We start from the raw sequence: 17,325 nt of genomic DNA on the forward strand, positions 1-17,325 counted from the left end.
TAAAAAAAAGGCCCCTCCTCTTTGTAGAAAGACTCCATGGCAATCTGTGCAATTGTCGTCAAGAGAGACAGATCAACTGGCTGACCACCAACCAGCAACGAAGGTAGGAGATTTCCTCTACAGTAAAAAAATCCAAAGATGTACTATGAGAGAGGACTTGCGCTGCCAGAAAAGAAATTGCTCAAGCAAAAAGCTGCTAGCCTCTCAATGTGGTGGGGATTTTATCTACCGTAGTGGTTGGGCAAAAAGAAATGAGGGTGTAACGGCATTTCACCTTGTGTAATCTTCACACAATGCATAAAGGGACCCACATGTTTTGAACTTTGGAATTGCTCGTAAATGCACCAGTAAACACTACCTGGAGCAATTTCAGTTCTCCATACTTTCTACTGTATACATATAAAATCATGTATAACATAGACACTGCCTTGAATAATTCCTTGCCTCTGTATGAAATTAAAGTAAAACAGCACTTTTTCCTGAATATGACTTTTCCCACATAAATGTTGGATGTAAGGTTCATAATGATGATACACATGCATATATTTATGTTTTTCCATTCATATTGTAAATCTGCTTAAAATCACCTTACCTAAACTAAGATGTATGCACACCCTTTTATTCTGCATGAAAGGAGGTGAAAAAGACCTGACTCCTAATGAAGCATCATGCCCTTGAGAACCTCTCCTCTTCTCCCCTTTCCTCCGCCTCCTCTCTCCAATCTCTCTCTACTCATATGAAGTTGTTAGCAGCCTGCACCCTTCCTCCTGGGCCACATGAAGCTGTTAGTGGCCAGCAACACCATAGAGTAATGCAATGTGAAGAGAATGAAATATTATGCCACACTACTGCATAATTGCCTCTTAGCCCAAGGGAGCTCTTGCGGAAAAATGAGCAATGCGTTGAGCCTAATGGAGCTACCCGCCGGTGGTGGTGGAAGTGGAGGGGTGGGGTGAGGTGAAGCTGCCAGGTCCCGTATCGCAACGTAATCCTGCATTAGGCAAACTTGCACTCTTTGATCTAGCAGTTAAAAGACTTGGTATTACGAGATTCTGGCATGATTAGGTCCTACCTCCCCTGCAGAAGAACAAATAGCTGTAGAAGAGGGTGAAAGAAGCAAAGGGAGGCATACGGAGGGGGTTCAATGAGAGTGGGAGGGGAGGAGGGTAATATTGGTGGGGTGGTGAGTAAATCTTGTGGGGAGAACCCTTTAACTGGAGGCACGCTGCCTTCGATAAACTGCTGCAGTGGATTGAGACTCCCTTCTAGCTCCAAAGAATGAGGCCTTGTGTGTGGAGATATGAGCCCTGTTGACCGTCTTCCCTTCATCCCACTGTCTTTTTTTAATTTCTTTCATCCTTCCAACCACCCTTCCTTCCTTGTTTCCCTTATCCTTCCCTTTTTTCGTTCTCAGCTCCTGTTAAGGCATGCTTGGTAAAGTAGGTGGGGACACGTCTGTCTAGGCAAATTGCAGTGATTGGCATGCAATGGGGTCGCATGTTGCAACACAGCTGCAGTCTATCTTCCGTCTTTGACCTCTACCCTCCCTTGAGGGTCAGAGGTCAGCCACCACACCCTCCCTTGATATACCTCATACCTCCCCCTCCCCGGATGTCAGAGTTCTTGTGCAGATGCTGCACTTCCTCTCTATTGCCTTTTTGCCCCTCGCCTACTTGGCCCTGACAACCTCCACATTCAGACCCATAAAAGCTTGCAATATTTAATTTATTTTCCCATTTTTACCAACTTGTGTATAAGGTGAGGAAAAGGAGACATTTTAAGATAATTTATACAACTCCAAAGAATGTGCTGCTCCAAGGTTTTGAGTACTACAAGTATTTTAAGAAACAATTAAACTTCTAGAAAGTCTCACACTCAAGTCCAAGTCCTCATGTAGCAGCAGCAGCAGCAGCAGCAGCAGCAGCAGCAGCAGAACTGACCACAACCAGCTGTTTAGTGCCAATGAAAAATATGTGTGAAGGGACAGCAGAGCCTACTGCTGAGAACCAAACAGCTGCATTCAAGCTACAAACCATTTTTCTCTAATGAGAAAAGAAATGGATACCGACTGCCATAAAAGCTCAACTGAAATTCACCACTCAGTTGAATGTAGAGTGCCACATGCAAGTAAAAAATCCGAAGCAGTGAGGAGAAGCACTAAGCTTTGAAACAAGTGACAGATCCAGTCTTTGTTATCGTCTTCCTCTCTGGTTCATGAACTAGAGAGATTAATCCCATGGGAGAGAGAGAGGAATATAGTCCTTGCAATAAATCTAGGGAGGCTCCTGTTCCACTTACTACAGGAGGAGCCCTCTGGGCATATTATCATGACAGTGCATGGGCAGGCAGAGAGCTCTGGATTAAATCAAAAAACATTAACTGCAACCAACCTGGCAGCCGCATCCTGCTGCACATAAAGGACTGACCACGGCATCCAGTCCTCATCATCCAGGCCACTCCTGTTTGATTTGTCCTCCCTCCCCATTATTGCCAGCCAGTAAAAGAGAGAAGGTAGCAAACAACTGCATAACTTTCGTTCTTTTATTGCAAAGCTAAAGCTTGAATATGTAAAGGAAAAACACATTTATATGCCTCTCTGGTTGACTGCCACCCACCCACTCCCACTGAGCCAGAGAGAATTTGCTGCTGCGAAGCGCTTGCAGGAGCACAGTGAATATCTGGATTTGATTGAGGGGATCTCTTGTGCACTAGTGAAGGATTAAATGCGATTGGCTTTACACCCCAGGAAAACAATGGCCAGAAAATACCCAGGCAAGGGTAGGGATTCAAGGATTTGCTCTGCCTGCTCTGGCAGCTAAGTCACTCTTAAAGAAATCCTGAACCGGCATAACCATTATCATTTCAGAGGGCTTGGTTATTAACGCGGTGGATCTTTGTGGAGTGCATCTGGAGAGAAATACTCAGCACTGTTTAATGTTTTAAAACAGATAAATGACTTAACAGATGCTTTTTGATTCACACACAGGAATTACTAAACTTGGTGCTGCACATGAATACTATTGCTAAAATGTATTTTAGCGAACTGTGTGCCATCTGTGACACTGGCCCAGCCAAGCCTGTTCCAAGACACAGACACACGTTTAAAAAAGGTTCCAGGGTTGATTAACAAAGCCGCTGCAACAGGGCTCATATCTAGCTGTGAGACTTTTCAGGAGCTTTGATTTCATTCTCTTTGATTGCCCAGGTCTGTGCAGAGCAAACAGGGTCGATCTTGCAACGGCAGTCAGGGATTTGAGCTATATCGGGGGCCACCCACAGGTATTGTGTGTCAGTCAGAGAACTGGCTGACAAGTGAAGGTGTTTGCTCCTTGACCCGTGGCGGCCTGCTGTTGAGTGTCATTCCGCTTACTGAGTGGAGCTGAGATGATGCTCTTGCCGCCGACTGTTCCCCACAGACCTCTGGGAGAATGGTTACGATAAGCAAAGACAAAACAACCCTGTCAGCTTTGTGCTCGCATGTCAATTTTCATTTCATTTTCATGTCTCATAGGGTTTTAACAGAACAAAAGCGGCAAAGACAAAAGGAATAAATTAGCATGTATGCTTCGGTTGTCTTTTTTTCTTTTTACAGCTTTCACAATTTCAACATTCCTAACTTGACTTGATATTTAGAAACAATTTGTCTGCAAAGTGTGTGCAATCAATAAGCTTTGATTTTTAGAGTCATGTATTTCTGTGAACATGACAGTCTTGTCCATCTGCGAGGGGGATGTGTGTCTGTGCTTGTGTGCTGCTGCGTCCCCATCAGCCTCCTGCAGACACAACAAAAGCAGCCATGCCGTTTGTTCTCTCTGTATCCTTCGTCCTCCTGGCTCACACTGTGCCAAGCTTGTGGTGGGTACACTCTGCATGCCTGTCACACACACACGTTTATATATACTTTTGGGAAGCCTGGAAGCAGAGTCTATTCATGCTTGGCCCAGAGAGGTGAGTGTTTTGGGTCACACTGCACTATTTTTGGGTTGTGCTTTCGTATAAATGCCTTATAGTTTCAGCTGGGAGCCATACTTTTTGACAGACAAATGACACATAGTGAAAGACACTTGTAGGCAGACCCACAGAGCGGTGTCATTTTTGTAAACTAATGTCAAGAAATCTATCTAAACTGTATTTCAAACAAGCCGCACAAGTGTATTCATTTGTTCATGTACAGGATAGAAACTGAAAAATAAAAGAGTTTAGATCGTGCAGCCAGTCGCATGAAGTGAAGGCATGCCTGTGTGGGTGTGTGCACTGGTGTATGTGTAAATTTGCTGTTCCCCCAGATGGCCTGAGGGAACAGAAGCTGGAGAATATCTTCCGCAACACAGTGATATGTATTTGGATCCATTCCCTTACTGGAGCAGGAGAGTAAGCCTAAAAAACAACACACACAAAGCAGGAAACAAGAGGGAGGCGGGCGATGACGGAAGTAAGCCAGACAAAGTAACAGAGACAGAGGGGGAGAGGAAGAGAGGGGAGCATCAGAGGGAGACAGTGGAGATGTATGAAAAAAGAAAGAGACAAAGAGCGACAGCAAGTGAATTGAGAAAGGGAGGGGAAAATGGAAAATTAGAGACAGGCAGGTGATGCAACTTTGTCACAGAGGGAGAAATAAACAAAGAGACTGCGGCAGGAAGTCGAGGAGAGTGATGGAAAGAGAGAGTGGGAGACACAGACAGAGGGAGCAAGTGGCAAGAATAATAAATATGCACATCAGTGAAGGGCTCTCCATATCCAGCAGCTAATGAACACATATCACCTGAAAGCTCACTACTGATGAACATAACTGTTAGGTGACTTATGAGGTTCCAGTATTAACAGACCACTGTGTCTATGTGTGGTAAACTTGCATTGGATTCGAGGGAGCTTTCAAAATCCATTTCATGTGCCAACACTTCAACGTAGCTTTCTTGGTTCTCGGTATAATCACTGTTGCTCAGGTCTCTGGATTTCTGTCTTCACAGCAGGAGGAAAGCCACACTGAACTTATACATACATCAACACTCCTTTAGGCTGTAAGTGCTCAAATCAGCTGACATGCTCACAGTGATAATGCTAGCCTGTGGATGCTTAGCAGGTATAATGTTTACCATCTTAGTTTAGCCTGTTAACATGCTAACATTTGCTAAATAGCAAATGGGAATGTCATCAGTTGTGCAGGTATTTGGGTACAAACAAAATTTGACCTGATGATGGCGTTAGATGAACCGCCAGGGGATCATATTTGTAATAATTAATGCTCTGGGGACCATGAATGTCTGTACCAAATGTCTACAACCATTAGGATCAGGGATAAGACAGAAAAGGCTAAAAACAGTTGAATACAACCTTTCAGAAACAGCATCAGGGCAATCCTGTAGACAGAAGAACTTAAGATGGAATTGAGTTTCTTGTTATCATTGAAAGGATTGCTAATTAACAAAGTCTGGCATCCATTAATTAGTAATTAACTGGATTTGCTAACATGGTATAATGTAACACAATTGAGGGACTCCATGTGATTGGATGCTTTACCTATTTAAATGCCTTTCCATTGCAGTGCCACAGCATGCACAGTTGCATTGCTCCTATGCAACTGCAATTACAGCTAGTTAGGACTGAGGTGAAAGCTTATTAATAGAAGATGAATGGGAACAGCGGCTTGGAAAGGTGCCCGTCTACCTACATGAATCACAGAATAGCCCTCACAGCTAACTCACGCAGCTCCGCAGTGAACAAACAAAAAGACGAGCAGTAGATCAGCATACTGACAAGGCGACACCAAGTACAGATGCGATTAGTCATTCACCATTGCTGTCGATTGCACTGCAGTAATAGAAATTCCATTTGGACGACAGTCAAACACACAGAAGCTGGAATCTTTTCTCGACACACAGCGAGGGGGATTTAATGTGAAGCAGTGACAGGCTGCTTGGCTGACGCTGTTGGATGCAAAGGGTCCCACAGCCTTGTGGGAGTGAGCTATTTTTCTGCAGGCTGCGGTTCTGAGCTGTGCTTGCTCTGTGGCTATTGTTCCTGAGCAGAGATAAGACTGGCATTGGATTAGAGGAGAGTGCACCCAGAGTTCAGGTTGTGTATGGCTGCTGGGAGGAGACGACAGCATGGGAATGGGATTGGTTCTGGGAAGGGAACTGGGAAGAGGAGAGGAGATAAACAGAGGACAGGAGAAAGGAAGGGAGAGGAGCGGAAGGAAAGAGGAGCTAGCTATGCCTTGAGTGCCTCTTGTCATGATGCCTAATCTGCTTGTGTGGTCGCAGGAGGGGGAGTCTTTTGACACGTGGACGTAGCTATGATGAATAGTCACTTCATGCCCCCTCCCCATAGGGGGGTAATAGGCCTCCAGCAAAGACCCACTCTCACCCCCACCACCTCACTGCTTAAACCTTCAACCAGCTCACATTCCCCTATGGGATGTCAAGACTGCTCATCTACTGTTCCCTGTTGGAAACAGAATAGAATTGAGAAAGAAATGACATGGGACAAATACGTCCTACTTGTGGCACAAGGGGAGCACTGTAGCAAAACCTTATGGAGACATGGGTCAGACAGAGGTCATGTAAACTCATAGAAAACAGAGACTTTTAAAGTTGAGCTTTTAGAATGCAGGTGTAAGAAAGATGTGTTCGGTTAAGGATGATTTTTTACTTCATTGGACACCAGGAGAGCCTGGTGGGAATCTAACTTGTGATCTTTTAGTACAAGCAAAACTTCGTACTGGTGCTTGGATCTCAACAGTCATCTGCAAAGCTCAGACTCAAACAAAACCAACACACAGCTGCACTCTTAAATAGGCGCCTTGCTGCGAGTAGGAAGATTCTCATATTTCCAAATCCAGCCACTTTTTTTGACATTTTTCCTTATTGTGTGATAATCCGATAATCTCTCCCTGCAGCACAACAATGTAGACAAAAGCCGCAGCCGAGAAATCTGTGGGAAATTAAGTTCTATCACCTCCACGCTGAGTGGAGCTGACAGTCACTGTACTCTCCTTGGGCTGTCTCTCATTAGTGGAGATGGATGCATGCTGAAACGTTGACATATTTTACAAACTGGGTTACAAACAGAGAACAGCAGCAAATCTTTTTTCTTGTGGCAACATAACACAACCTGAACTGGGAATGACCTCAGTTTTACTATTAGCAATACGCAGACAAGTCTAAACTGTAAAGGCTCTTACAAATACCCCCATAATGCCACTCGTACTATTCCTGAACTTCAAAGTCAAGGCTCATTATGAGGCATATCAAGCATGAAATGAAGACGAAACTGCGGCAAATTACAAAATAGTGTGTAACTAGTTCAACAGAGAAACATAAATATTCATTATGTACAAAAAAAAAGCTCGCATCTTTGGGCTAAGGGGAAGCAGATAGGGAGACGCTGGAACGCTTGGTATTGATTTGTTCCTTTTATTCGAGGTGGCTACTTCTGCTGGAGCAGCATTGTGACCTGTTTACCAATCCTTCCAGTCCAGAGGACGTGCATGTCCTCTGGGATACGTGCATTAGTAGGGCTCTGGCAATGCAAATAGTTACACAGTAGTGACCTCGTTCTCTCTCAACGTGTGTGCTGTTTTGACCTTCAGATAAGTGACGCCTCTTGGTAGGTGCTCCCCACATGACTATATGTAGAAAGGGTAAATACAGTAAGGGTGGATTACCACGGTAAGCAGCTGAGAGTGTTTACATGAGTGTGTGTGATCTGATCCCTGTCACCCGGCGTCTGAGCGAATGAAACAAAACATGACCGCAAACAGATTAAACAATGGGAAACACTAACAGTCTTTTATACGACAGGAAAGGTTAAGCCTCAACTGGATGTTTTCCAAATGCGATGTTGAATTGCTGAACGCTGACAGATTTCTATGAGCGGCTACAGCACTTTTGAGTTAGAATTGGCCAATTATTGGATAAAAGTTACTTCTACTTTTGCAAAATATGGTGTTGAGCCTTTAAAATGGTAGAAGGCAATGTGTGTCCTTGAGCATTTCTACATACTGGACTGTAAATAAAATAAATTAAGTGTTTTTTTGCCATAATGAATATACAGCATTTACAAAATGAACTTATTATTTGAGGGCAGCAGTGATTTATAATTTGATCAGTCAGGCATTTCTCTGGTGCTGAATGATTTAGTTTTTGCCGGCCATAACACAGCATGTAGCTTAATACAGTAGTAGCTGTATTCAGCTCATGCCTCCATAAAAAGTAGAGAAAATACAGCCAGACATGTGACTCCAACTCCATATTGTGAGACTGGATAATGTTCATTTGTTTTTCATGTTTTATGTTCCTCACACAATGCACACACGCACACATGCACACATGCACACATGCACACACACACACACACACACACACACACACACACACACACACACACACACACACACACACACACACAAATAATACCGCATTGCCCAATTCACTTTAACTCAGATATAAGACACTGCAATTAGCCACAGCCTAATTAAAACCTACTGTACAAGAGTCCAGCTACAGCTTGAGGCTGTATTGTTGTTTACTTCAGCTTAGCTTCCTGTGCACTTGGCACACGAAAGCCTTACTTTATGCATAATGATGAGTACAATACACTTCACCCCTCTGCTGCTCCTGTCTAAACAATGTCTGCCCACTCTGGTCCCTGTCTCTGTGTATCTGTACTGTACCCAGTGAGCTGCACAGTCTGTAAGTCTGCAGTGTTGGTGTACGAGTGCTAGTGTCTCTGCTGTCTGTCCTCTTCAGCTTCCATTAGATCAGACATCAGTGAGCCTGGAGAGAAGCTTCTGGAGTCCAGTCAGCTCTGTCCAACCTGATTCAATCTGACAATGCAGATGGACCAGCGCAGGGGAGACACGTGAAATATGATCTAGTTGTAATGCCACAACTTTACAAACAAAGGTAAGCAGACATAATGTGAAGGCCATTACGTACTCTGACAGTTGCAAGCAAACACGCATCTCATTTTGTCTCTGCAACCAAATCACATTCATCTAAACAAAGACAGGGAATTAGACAGGGATGTTACTTTACGGTCAGTGAAACGGAGAAAAGAGAAAGTTGTGAGACAACCTCAACTAATTTTCACCCACATGCCAAACAGTTGGCATAAATATGCTAACCAAGGTCCACACAGATGCAGTGGAATGCAGACCTGTCCTCCTACAGTACAGATTGGAAGAAAGAACACAGAGTAGCAGATGGTCATTTGCATTATCTTCTTGTGCATTGTGGCTCTGACGATAGAGAGATATGCAGAGTAGGGGTTTCTGGCACAACTTTTCTCACCTCCAAGGTGCACGGAGAGGGGAAAAAGCCCAACGGGGTCACCCTGATGTCCCTGGAGAAGCTAAAACATGTCATCATGAACCGTTACTCTTTAATACTACAAGTGCTGCTAGAGTTTTCTGACATGGCAGCTATGGAAAACCTTTATGTTCTACATGAGCAGGATTATAACATCTTTCAGAGGCTTGTTTTATATTACATTTTGTGAAAACAAATCAACAAGTAACAAAAAATTATTGCCGGTGGTAGGCAAACAACACGTTTCAGCATATTGTTTTTCTAGTTTATCGGCCCATACTGATTATTATCTCTCATTTGTTCACCGGCTATAAACCTGTCATAAATATTGCAGTAGGCATGTGACAGGCATGTATTGAATTTAGTTATTATTAAACCCTTTCTGTTGTCATTCATGTTATTTTATTACATTGTCTTACCCCTTGACATTTCATGGCTCTCATAAACTATTTGATTGATTTGTCATACAGTATCAAAATCAAAATTCTAGATCCCTTGTTGGCATTTAAGTCAATATTTGACAATACGGAATGGGATGATGCATAATTTTTTACAAAGGATGCATTTCTGAAATCTCATTAGCTTTCCACGTGGCTCACTGTTAATTAAAGGGCTTTAAAATTCATGGGGAGAGCTTGCATATCAATACTGCTGAGCACCTGTCCCTGAGGACTCCACAAAACAAAACACAACAGCAAGCAAGAAGGGATGTCATTTCGATTGGAACGACAGGAATACATTTATACACTGTTGTTAATTTATGTTGTTTGGCCAACTGAGGCTGAAACTACTTACCAGTGATGTGTACTTACGGTGACATAAAACAAAGACAATAAAATACAACACAAATCCTGCCAACAAGTGTTCTGTGTGCATCAGGACACCAGGTAACACAACTCAAACATCAGTTCAGTCTCACTCCAAATTAACTTCCTAATTCAAATCTTTTTCAAATTTGCTTTATTCACACTCTACAAAGAGCTGTCCCATAAAGGCGAGCTCATTTTCCTTAATGAGTCAAACACACAACAAAAACTTCCGAAGACTGAACAATGAATGCAAATCGACCCCGAGGGTGCACTATAGAAAATGAGCTCTTGTAAACAAAACTGATTACCCACGAAAATACAGGCTGCAATGTAAACTTTGACTAAGCTAGTTCTATTACTGGCTAATGAGCAAATCCTTTAACACCTCCTGCTATAATGCAATTCTTACATATTACATACAGTAGTTTGTATACTCCAGGAGCGGACTGGTTTAGAGGCTGCTGATTGATGATGTGTGGGAATTAGTGTTAAAGATTTTTGGCTTATTCCTCAGTGACCTCAGGTTAAAGTACTGCTATGCCAATAAAAGCTTGTGATTGAAAAGTCATTAGCATTAGCATTTTTAATTTTGAGGGCTGGATGTCTGCGATTGCTTCTGGAAATATGATACAGCAGATGTCTGATTTCTGTCTTCTCTTCCCTCCAGTACTGCTGAACTCACTCATGTTTGTAACTTATGTGCAAATGTTAACGTGTTGGGCAAAGTGGGCTTTCATTTATAATAATAATAATAATAATAATAATAATATACGACTGGAAGCATAATCATAACATAAACTAATTATATCATAATCCTAAAAATGAGATTAGATCAAGGACAGACAAACACCTGCCTTCAGTAGTGCTCATAGCTGAAAAAGGGCTAAACGGTAATAATACTATGTCAGTGTCTGCTGTTCAAGGCCGCATACCTGAGTTTTACTATGCCTCTCTGTTGGCTGGGCCCCAGATATGTGGCTGCAGCATGCCACGTGGGCTTCTCCACCAACCTCGCCAGCAGCAACAGCAGCACCACTAGTCGCTCGGGAACCTCAGCCAAACATCCGTCAGCATGCCACTGCCACTTTTATAGCCCAAGTCCCAAAGAAACACCACTAATGAAACTACGGCTTTAAGAAGGATCTCTGCCAGCGCAGTGTTTTGGGAAAGGCAGTGTCACTATTGCAGAATAGTTATTAACATCTGACTGGAATTGGGCTTGGGAGCTGCATGGCAAAGTCCCATAGAATATCTTTGTACCCTGCAGTTAAAAGTCAAAGGCAATCCCGTAAAAACACTCATGCCAATAAAAATGGATGATGCTGAGTGAGTAATCTTTGCCTCATCCCCTTCCCGGATCCAATAACGTGCTACTGCCATTGTGGAAAAATTACAGCAGAAGGAGAAGAGTGCCAAGCTGCTGTGGATCACACCACTGACATAGCATCAGAGGTTGATGATACAAAAGAAGAACTATTTGCTCAACTGTGTCATTAACTCATAGCCATGCAGTTAAGTAAAGTATGTGGCAGTATGTGAACCAGAAAAAGGATAGTAATGGGACTGAAACACAGGCAACAGACACGCAATTAAGCTTTTTTTATAATGGTTGAGAGTAGGTGAGGGAGCTAGCGCAGGCAGTGAACACTGATACTACAATACTGATGTGCCCAACTAGGTTTCATTCTCCCACTGCATCCGCTGTTTCCCTCAGGAGTGTAATCATCCTCCATGTGGTTTGGCCGCCTCCTTCAACCCCAGCAGGAATGCCTTTTTCAATGCCAAAATCCCTTTCACAAAATGTGGATGCAAGCAAAACACAAGGGCCAGACCGTTGAGCAGGGTGAAGCTCATTCTGTCACTAGGGCAGGGAGCGTGTTATCACAGGGTTATGAGCAGCTGCCGAGCATGTTTCGTAAAGGAATGCCAATGTTGATTTAAGCCATCTCCTTCTATACGTCATGCTCTTCGGAAGGAATACCACACCACCCATTTTCTACCTTAATTACTCACACACTCGAGAGTACGTGCGCACATAAAGAGCAACACACGCTAAAAACCCCACCTTGTAGAGTAAAACCATCCATTACTGAGGTCTAAAATACCACGTCAGGTCCTCATGAGGCTGCATATCTTCTGTTAGCCTGGTATTCAGCCGGTGAGAGAACCAGCAAATGGAAGGCTTCTGGATTCCTCTCCTCCTGCAGCTGTGTGGGCAAATACACTCGCACAAATCTATGTTAAAAAAAGGTCAGCTGGCTTACACACAAATATGAGGCCTGTAGTTACATGAACACATTGGAGGGCACAGATGACTGGCACAAATGCATGTACAATACGGAAGATGCATACCAGGGGCTGACAACCATGCACACACCCATGGACGTACGTCACGCTGCCGCGATAATACGCCCTCCCCCTCCTCCCTACAGTGTGCCAAGGGTGGGCTGACAAGACCCATCCCGCTCAGAGCTGCTAACACATTCTTGCACCTGCTGCCTCCCACCCGACCGCTGCTCATCCGCACTCTTCAGGGAGCACACACACTGGATTCCACACTGGCGACGTGGCTGAATGTCGAACAGTCATAATCTCTCTGCTACGCACAGTTGTGCTGTTAACCTCTGACAAGTGTAATTCTAACTTTGGTTCTCTGTTTTCTCCAATGAATAAAACATATTTTTTGCTGAGAAGGAGTCTCTGAGGGACTGACAGGAAATTAGGCAGATGAAGAAATGTTAGTAAGGAGGTAAGGGGGGAGCAATCTCTTCCAACTCCAGTAGAGTGTAAGAGACTTTTGATTTCTGCTGAGTGGGAGTTTGGAGTCTATACTGTGTCTGTTTGGCGATATATGTGTGAAGTGTGAGACAGACACAGGCAGAGAGACAAACTGACAAACATGAAGGCAGAATATTCTAGCAGTGTACGAGACGGCCTACTAAACATATGGAGGAGACAGAATCTCCAGTCCTGTGGGCGTGGAGATGAAAAACTAAGAAGTCTGACTTCTTGCACTTCCTGCTGAGACATAGGAAGCTACCAGAATCCTGTCAGGAACAGGAGGGGCCAATTTCTTCTGGCTCAGATTCTCCAGACCTTGTCAGTCTTTCCTTCAAACACTAGAGCCAAAGAAAATGTGGAGTGACATTACTGCCTGCGCCTGTGCGTACAGAGTGTGATAATTCCAGGAGAAAACAATGTGATTCATCACTTGCTACGCTTGTTTGCTGAGAGGTTGTTCTCCGCTAATTCCCCTAAAATCACAGCGAGGTAGACAAGAATAATGTCGTAAGCGCCTTATCACCATGCTCTCTATGTAGTGACATTTTCCACTGCTGTTGTGTAAATTCTTGTGGACACACCGTGGATGCGCCGATGTGGCACAAGCAAACTCATTCTCTGCTGGCTAAATGATGGCTGACCTTTCCACTGGCAGTTGGTGAAACAGGGAGCAACAAGGAGTTGAGTGGCAGATGTGGCTGAAAATTATTGAAGACTCTGCAAAGTCATGAATAAAAACATGAATGGATGAAATAGATGATGTGGTTGTTGTGGATGAGGGGGGTTATTCCATCATAATGGTTTTGTTCCCTTGAAACAGTTGCATTTGAATGGCTGTCTGCTTGCATTAGCAGGCTTTATTAGCCATTTGGGGTATATTTGAACAGAGCACCGAGAATCCTCCCCCAGCTCCAGTCCTAATACACTTACATGGACCGTGTAATGCCTGCAGGACAATTCAATTAGTAAAAAAGGCATTTGATCACTATTAAGACTTAAGACTCACGTTCCTAAAAGCGTAATTCATCACCACCAAGGTCTATTGTATGACAGTGACAGATTATGTGTCCTGAACATTTTCTGGAAGGTGACACATGGCTTCCTAGAACCGTTAGGGGTAAACAAGATTAGCCTTGTATGTGTCTCTGCTAAAAATGGAGCATAGCAGAACTAATCGCACTGACTAGCTTGTTTTTTATTGTTTTTCCTACAATATATTCTGGTTGAACAAGGGCCATTTGTTGGCCTTCTCATTGTAATTGCAACGCTTCCTGAAGGGAGCAACAAAGGGAGATGAAATCAATCAAAATAAGTCCAACTGCAGACTTCACTTTAAATCATCCTCGAATCAAGGCCACGAACAATCTCCACCTTAACAAAGGAGAACTGTTGAAACAAAAGCTCTCCAAGATCTGTTTGTGCTGACTGAGACTTTGCCACGTGGGAGAGGAATGAGTAAGAGTTGACAGTGAAAAATGGGTAAGAAAGGAAATGGAGGGAAGATGAAGATGCCACAAAGTGAGACAGCTCTAGTGTGTGCGCCGACCTGTGTGCCAGCTGACCCACTGTTGGCAGGTCTGATTGCTGGGCCCTCTGCTGCTCTCAACAGTGCCCAGGCACAGTGGGGAATCCTAGGTAATTTGTCCGCTTGTTTGGATAATCCACCATCTGCTACACTGCGAAAGGCCCTAGGCCCATCCACAGCCTTCATGTTGGACCCAAATGCTAAACATATTGGGGCAGGCAAAAATTGAGTCCAAATTCCTCTGAAGGCACAATAATGGCAAAAAAAAAAAAAAAAAAAAAGATTCTATCATTAGAAAAAATATAAATCTCCAAAAATGTTTTAAATGGAAAACAGAGGATGCCTTGGGGTGTATAGTTTTGGCAATTCCTGTAACATTTTAGATGTTATGTGAGTTTCTGTTTAGAATAGAGGGGTGAACAATGTAGCAGTTATTTTACCAGTATTACTATATTTTGTAATGACTGAAAGGAGCAGATTTCCTTGTTTTTATATTTACAAAAAACGTGTTTTCACTTGAACTGTGATAGTCAGCACTTTACAGGGTCGATGATGAAGGATCCAGCTGCTGTAGAAAAGTGGTGTTTGGAATTATTACATGTAAACAAATGTTAGTGTTTTCTACATTTTACTTGAAGAAATAAAGCAGTTCAGTAAAGTGCAGTAAGCCAACACAAAGCAGAATTTATTACACATCTCTACCTGCACCAACATCAAAGTTGAAGCATAATAGGTAAACACCACTGGTGGAAAACAGTAATTGTGAATGTGAAAAATTATAATACTATTAATTATTATTATAATAATTATTAATATCAATACTGTGCATCCTATAAGGAGAAACTAAGTGTGAGATCCACTGGTGTTGTCGTGTGCACAATTTCAACCTAAATTACAGTTTCTCTAACAGTGGACTATCACCAGACAGACTGCCTTTTTACCACCCTCCCTTGGATCAAAGACTAACCCGATTCTCTGATGTTGTAAAACAGCCCTGTGCTTTGCTTTCTCTGATGAGAAATAGAGCGCACTCGACAATGAATCATATTCAAATACAGATTGTAAAACAATTCTGCACCACCCACATGAGCACAACAGAAATGATATTTGCACAAGTGAAAGAACATAGAAGGATAGCAAATGATACTCAAATGTCATGGAAAACCCATCTCAGACAGGTTTACCATCCTGTCAAGAATGATTACTTTCAATTTCCTGGTTGTTTACAGGGACAGGAAGCGCAGACACATGTGAAACTTTATCTTTTACATGACTGGGTTCTCAAATGACCTTTAAAAAATGAGAAAATTATGTTCCAGATCCTTTCAGGGTGAGAGCAGCATCAGGGCAAATACTGCATTGTTGTGATGGTGATATTCCATGCAATTGTTGAATGCCTGAACAGTCTATATGTGCTATCAATACTGAGGGAGCTCCTTGGGTAGTGTTTTATTTGACCAATGCTGTCAGGTGTATCATTAAAAATGATCTGACAAAAAAGAATATTTGTATGAAAAAGGAAAGAAACGGAATATCACCTGTTTAAAAATGATTTTTAAATTCATTCTTAACCATCCCACTGATACATCTAAGTTATTGTACCTCAGAACAGCAAAGAAAAATGAACAGGTGAAATGAAAGGAGAGGAATGGGGCAACGAGCGAGACTTGGCAGAGAGAAATCCAGAGAATGACTTACTTTGTTGTAGGCCAAAAATTGCACTTCAAACTGTTCTTCTGTTGTATTCCCTTTGACAACTTTGTACTGCAGCACTGACACAAAGTGCTTTGAAGTGCGGTGAAATGACACAAAGAGCACTTTCATAAGGATGTATTGAGTCACTAGCCAGTGGTGTGACTGGTCTTGGAGATGATTACTGAGGCTGTGAAGTGAACAATTTGGGTGAAGGGGTTCTGCATCTTGGACCTTATCCTGGCTGCATGGCTGAGCGCTACGAAAGGGCGCCAATATTGGAATCTAACCCACTGCGATTTATGGTCACTTGGAACAAATAACTATCATGGTAATCAAAGATGGGGATTTCCCTTGAGTCATCAACACCTGCTTGTCTCTGTCTTGAACATTATTCCCTGGAGGACACATCACTGTGTATCTGTTTAATCATTTGGTAATTTACGATGGTTCTTTACTACTTAGTAGAATGTCTTTCTCAGAGGAATGAAAGAGGTGTGTTGTATCGGTGCGTCAACTCCATGATATTTGTAAAGGTACTACTGGCCACTTTTCCACAGAAGCATTGTATTTTTGTGTGGTAAATGTACCCAAATTGTTCCACAATTTCCCTCTCATTCACCACTTCCCACACACACACTGAATGCGGCAAGCTACCATGCAGGGTGCTGGCCTAACCATTGGGAGCAACTGTGGTTCAAGGACCAGTGTAGAAACAGTGCAGTTGAGGGAATTCACAAGCCATTTGGATAATGTTTAATTCGCTATCAGATCAGGCTGAGAGAAATACTATGAGCAGCAAATACAGTGTACTGTATATGTACTGACCAAACGAGTGGACACCCGACACTTGGATTATGCTGTGTAGGTACTTTTTCTGGACATTGTTTTGTTAATGCTATAACTAAAATAAATTCAACATCATCAAGCCTGAAATGAGTTTAGGGATTTGACAGTTCTGTGAAGACAAGTAAGTGCAAGTTTCATCTGACATGCCAGACTACGGGGTCATGTTTTTAAAAAATGCCGTAGTGCTGCAGTTTGCAACCACAATCTGTGTGTTTTCAGCATCTGATTTCATCATAATTGTAGCAACCTTGCTTACAAATTATTTACTTTGGCCATGGTTCATATATCTACTTGGAAATACAGGAGGCAATAAACATGGTAAACAAAAAGGGGATAAAGTGATATAATAAGACAAATCAAT

The 17,325-nt window shown here is 42.8% G+C and overlaps 1 protein-coding gene across 5 annotated transcripts in view; it reads right to left on the bottom strand.

Annotated features, from left to right (window-relative positions):
- The window catches only part of LOC127351808 (SH2 domain-containing adapter protein F), a 93,129-nt gene that overhangs the window by 29,131 nt on the left and 46,673 nt on the right, over positions 1-17,325 (bottom strand). The gene's annotated exons all lie outside the window — the stretch shown is intronic.

This window comes from Dicentrarchus labrax, unplaced genomic scaffold (assembly GCF_905237075.1).
Source record: "Dicentrarchus labrax unplaced genomic scaffold, dlabrax2021, whole genome shotgun sequence".
In the NCBI taxonomy this organism is placed as follows: Eukaryota; Metazoa; Chordata; class Actinopteri; family Moronidae; genus Dicentrarchus; species Dicentrarchus labrax.